This window comes from Hevea brasiliensis, chromosome 5 (genome assembly GCF_030052815.1).
Source record: "Hevea brasiliensis isolate MT/VB/25A 57/8 chromosome 5, ASM3005281v1, whole genome shotgun sequence".
Taxonomy (NCBI): domain Eukaryota; kingdom Viridiplantae; phylum Streptophyta; class Magnoliopsida; order Malpighiales; family Euphorbiaceae; genus Hevea; species Hevea brasiliensis.
In genome coordinates, this window is record NC_079497.1 from 28,235,274 (window position 1) to 28,241,348 (window position 6,075).

Genomic DNA, 6,075 nt, shown 5'->3' on the forward strand with positions numbered 1-6,075 from the left:
TGCTTAGATGGTGAGATAGATAAATGTGAGTATGCTTTACAGGCTTTAGGCTTGCTACAGATTTCAATAGCCTTAAGTTGACTAGATTCCTAGCACTAGTAATGGCTCCTGATTTGGGTCATTACAATTCTATCCATAAAAGTATTTGAACAATAAAGGGACTTCGATTGCCAGAAGTTCATTCTTTGGTTGTCGAAATTCTTTCTGCCCAAAGTAGCACTTAAAACTTTTCTTGGTTAAATCATTTAAAACATTTTTAATAAATCATACATGCATATATATGCATATACATGCACTTTCCATCACTATTAACCTATCTATGAATCTAGAATTTTTCAGAATATTCCATCAATGATAAAAATTTCGATACTGAAAAATGGTGGGTGTTACAAGAGCCCCTAAGAACTATGCACACCTCTAGTTGGAATTATGTTTGCAAGCTAAAACTTATGTGATCATAGGTTCTAGAGTGATAAACAAATATTAAAAGGGATTCAAAATAGGTTACCCACATCCTAACTCACCAAAACTAATTGAAGAGATAAACAAGGGCTATTTTAGTTTCCATTTAACTTTATTACCTTTGTATAAAGATAGAGTTCCTCATGTCATTATTGCCTTATTTTACACACCATATAAGAAAAATGATTACAATTTTACTTCCTTACTCCTGTGCTTGTCTTCCTTCGTCCTTATTCACATGCCAAGGAAGGCAAATGATCCCCTTTTTAAATTGTGTGAGTTGCCTTATCCTATGGTTATTGGAGATTTGCTTCCATCATTTGGTATCCCATGCCTTCATCTAATCTACTGTACTATGGAGGGGTTAGGTGAGTTTGCACCTGCTTGATTTGATAATTAGTATATATTTTCTGCCACCCTTCCCTTCTTCATTATTTTTGGTTATCCACAAAAGTTAAAGAACTTTGATGGTTTTACCTGCTCTTCTTGGCTTTGCCCTCCAAAATTTAAAATTGCTTCTCATCTCTCTAAGGATTCAAGGGTTTTCTATATTGGATATCATTTTTCTTCTCTATTTTTCGTGATCTCTTCACATGTTATTGTGAAATTTAACTACCTAAGTTTGGAGGGTTATGAATTTTCTTTACTTCTTTCCTATTGCATTGTTTGGTAATTATTTATGTGATTTCAAAGATGGAAAGTGATAAGAAAGTCAGGAGAATACTGGAGATCAACGTTGAACCGATGGGAACTTAATCCTCAGTCGAGACGATGGTTCAATTTTATGAGTGTAATTTTTATAGAATTGGCCCATATAAAAGCAAAGATTAATATTTTTTAATGTTTAATGTCTTTGTTACTTTTTTTTTTACGATGTTTTCTCTATTGCTTTGTTATTTATAAAAATATTGCAGTGTCTTTGAGTCTTTGCTAAATTGTGTTATGTTTCATGGACTTGTGAGCATACTACAACTAGTTTACTAGAGTTTGCTCTGTGCTATCTAAAGTTAGTAGTGTATCGTGATATAGAGGTTATGCCTTGCTTAAGTTGTGTAATGAAATTAAGGTTCCTCTAGAGCGTTAGAGCGTTTGTTATTCAAAATTGAAAATTCCTTTAACTTGGCAAGTGAGTCCTTGTGCAGACTAAGTCTTTATATTATTAAGCTTAAGAATTCCCTACACAATTCAAATAGGAAAGTTAATGAATTTTTTAACTTTTTCATAGCTTATCACTTGGTTTTTTATTTAGGTAACAGAGGCATCAAGATTGTTGTAATTGGAGGGCATATAGACACATTTGACTTTTGTTTACAAGTGAACATTTTGGTCTTAATTAAATCCTTCAAAACTCTACAATGAAAGGTGAATAAATGTTAATAATTGCTAACATTAACTTAACAAGAGCATGTTTATTATTATTCTTTTGGTTTAATATATGTAATTGAGCTACTCATGAGGTTAGTAGTTAGTTTCTCCCTCTCTTCCTCTCTATATCTTCTTATTACAATCTCTTGTTGTGCTCCATGGAAGCCTATAAATTATAAAGAAATAAAGCAAACATACAAAGTACCAATATTTATATGATTCACCCTTTTCACATAGGGCTAAGCCCACGGGTATGCCATCATCCACTATAATAAAAAAATAAATCATCATTACAAGTTCAAAACAATACTATCCATTAATCTAATTACACCTAACAGAACCCTTGCATCAAAATAATCATAGTAAATATTTTAGTTAGTCCTCTTAATCTCCTCTATACATAATCCAAAATATTTACTACTTTAACTACTACACCACAAAGGGTGTCTTCAACTACATGGGCAAGAGCCCTCTCACCAATGGATAAAAATTCCTTTTCCTTGAATTATATGTCCTTTCTCCACTCTAGGCTGAAGCCTCTTTCCCATTATGAGACTATAATAGGTAGCAACCCTCATCAATGGGCATAGCTAAATTCTCAGCAATTGGCAAAGCCACTCTTTGCAATAGGCGAAAGTCCCTCCCTATGGGTAAGCCACTCTTTATGGAAAAAGCCAAATTAATCTCTCCACAATACTTCTATATATAGTGTTAGTCCCTCAATCCTAATCTAATTAAGAATCCCACTCAATTTAAGAATAATACTAAAATAGGAGTTCTAAGGAAATTTTCCTCCATCATATTGAGGATGGGTCTTCCAAATCAATTAGGGTTTTGGGTCATAAATCTAACACTTCTTTTTTTTCCCCTTTTATGTTATTCTCCTTCCCAATCCGTGCATCAAAAAATTGGATGAAATGAAAATTGAAGAAAAAAATTTTGTCTTATGGTTCAACTATCTGTGAATGGGTAATTTTCATATTCCTGTATTTATTAGGAAAAACTTTCCTTGAATTTGAAATCATAGCCTAATGTACAAAGTTTCCTTGAATTTTAAGTATTCTCATTAAAAGAATCTCACAGTCTCCTATATAATGCACATATTAAATAAATAGAAATATTTGGTGTTGTTATTTAGTTTTTTTTTTTTCCCACTTTCTTATAAGCTATTTTTTACCTTGCCCTGTTTCAGTCCACAGCAAAGGTATGAAGCACAAAACAATAGACAAAAGTTTTACAAATGAGCAAACAACAAATAAAAAAGTGAGTGTTGCCTTCTCCAAGTAATAATATTGATAATTTAATATATACATATATTTTTTTAATTTGTTGAAGAACTGATGATAGAGATCACAAATGCATATTATAAATTCATAAATAGCTTTCTCAAATGAGTTGGGAAACTGTTGATTTATGAAACAACATGTAGTTTGTATAGATGGCAACTATCTCCCACTTAATTATCTTTTGCTTAATATGTTGGAAAATTTAGTATGCATAAGAGTTCTATATTATTTAGATTTGCTTTTTGGGTTCCCTCTATTACACTTGTTTCTCCTAATCTTGGTTGAATTTTCCATTGATTCCATTGTAAAGATTTTGTCATCATTCTTAATACTTGATCATTTATTCTTGATTTTGCTTGTTTGGTCTTCTCTATTCTCCATCAAATGCAATTCAGTGCTCATCATGTCACTATAATAAATGTTAAATTTAACAGTAACAATATTTACTGCCAAATGTATAAAATTTATTACCATAAATTCATGGTAGCAATTTATGAATTACTGCATATTTCTGCTATAAAATTCTGCAAAAAAAATTAATAATAAATTATTGGCAATAATCAGAACACCCTCCCGATAACCAATTCGCACATCCCATCGTCGGTGACCTGTAGGCCCTGATACCTAGAATGTCAAGAAAATATTTAAATTAAAGTCAGAAACCAAAATTAACTCAAATATTAATAAGAAAAATTTAGTAAAAATTTTAGAAATAAAATACGACCAAGTTAAACGAGCCGGTGCCCAAGCGATGGGTAACCGGAGGGAAGTTGCGGTTCTCGCAACGAGGAGCCCTAGACCAGGAGAAAAAATTGTAAAATAATTTTCGGGACTCCAGAGAAGGGTTACTGAGGTTCCCATGGCATTAGAATGCCAAGAAAATACCTAGAAAAATTTTTCAATCTCCATGCATATAATTTTGACCTATTAAGCCAAACGGAGGGCATTTTGGTCATTTCGCCTTCAGAGGTGATTTTTGGCCGACTTGTCCAGTTGAGTAAATAATTAATATGACATAAAATATGAATAAACATTACTAAAAATGAAATTGGAAATGAGTAGGAAAGAAAAGAAAAGAAAATGCAAATAATGCAAATAATGACATATTATGATGTCATTCAATATTTTCCACCAATAACCATTAAGCCCTTATTTGACTAACTATTAAAATGGACTAAAAGAAGACCAAAATAATAAAATTTGCAGCAGCCACTTCCCTCCCAAAAAGCTAGCCGAAAATTGCCCGAGTCAACTCCAGTGATTTTTTTTCAATCAAGCTTGATTTTTCCCTTGTTTACACCACAAAACTCTATCTTCTCTTCATTAAAGCTTTACTCACATCTTAAACAAGCTCTTGGCAGCCAAGAAGAAGAAAGAAAGTGAAGCTTTCTCAAGCTTGGATTGGCATACAACAAGGTTAGTGCATATATGTAGTTAAAGTTCATTAATTCCATGATTTAGGCTTGTAATGAATTAGAAATTGTGAAATAATGAAACAAATTCAATGTGTATCTCCACCAAAGAATTCGGCAGCCCTAATAGAGGAATGGTTTTGGATGTTTTTAATGGACTTAGTATGAATTGGAGGTTATGTTTAAGCTATATACCTATATAGATGTTGAACTAGGGTGCTAATTGAGGTTTATGGGTAAATTGCATTGGATATTAGGGTTTTGAGGCATGAAAAATTGACTTGACTTACCAAACTATTAAAGAACACTCTAATGGTCAATAAGTGACCATTTGAGGTATGTTGACCACAATTTGAACTTAAAAATGAAATGGCAAAGTCAAGGTGGAGCTGCCCTAGGACAAAGACAAATGGACTGAAATTTCAGTCCAATTATACAGCCATAACGTTGGCTGTGTTAGTCCAATTGGTGTTTGGCCAATTGGACATGAAACTAGGCTTATAATGGCACATTTTTGCTGAAGAAACCATGCCCAAAAGACCAAAGCAAGAGGACCAAAACTTGGCCCCAATCCAGATACCCTGAAACTGCCTCTGCAGAATTGACCAAATGAACAGTAACTGTTCATTTGGCCATAACTCACTGTAGATTTGGTCAATTGACCTGCAATTTTTACAGCAACAAGTTAAGACATAGACAAACAACTTTCATGAAGGAACCCACCCCAAATTATGGCCAGAACCCATCCAAACAAGTGGTTCCAGTCACTGTTCATGCACTGTAGATATGGTAATTTTCTGCAGAATGCACATCCGGCCAGTTTGGGTTTTTAGGCCATATCTGGAGCTACAAAACTCCAAATGGAGTGATTCAAAAAAGGAAATTCAACTAGACAAAATAAGGAACAACTTTCATGTTTTACATTTCTTCAAATTCCCACAGTAACAGTGTCCAATGGAACAGTGAAATTGACTCACCAAAACTGAAAATTCTGCTTGTGTTGAGTTACACTTTGAAATGGTATTAACACTTAATGCCAACAAGTTTTAAACACTAAATGTGGTATATTGGAGTGCCAAAGTCAATGTACATATTTGTTATCAAAAAGTCAACATTTTAGTTGACCATAGAGGTGAATAGTAACACCAAAACTTGAAATTCAAAGATTGAAGAATTTAAAAGTTTCAAATGCCCTAGTATACCTAACAAGATTGGTTTGGATAGTTTGGCATGCCAATAGGGTTCGCTTAGCAAGATCGGCACATGGCAATATGCCATTCCTGATTTTATGGCTTTTAGCCATTCCGACTTTGTATTGAGACTTGGCATTGTGCTCGATATTATTTACAAATTGTTAGTCGCTCACAGCACACGGAGATGCAAATGTGACCGAGTGGTGTGACGGCCCGAGGTACTAGGTACCCAAGGCTGGGCACCACTATCCAGTCCAAATGCCTAGTGTAGGTTACTTGGGCAACTAAATGAATGAAAGTGAACAAAAGTTACCGAATTAATGTATATATAACCATACTAAACAAATGAATCATACA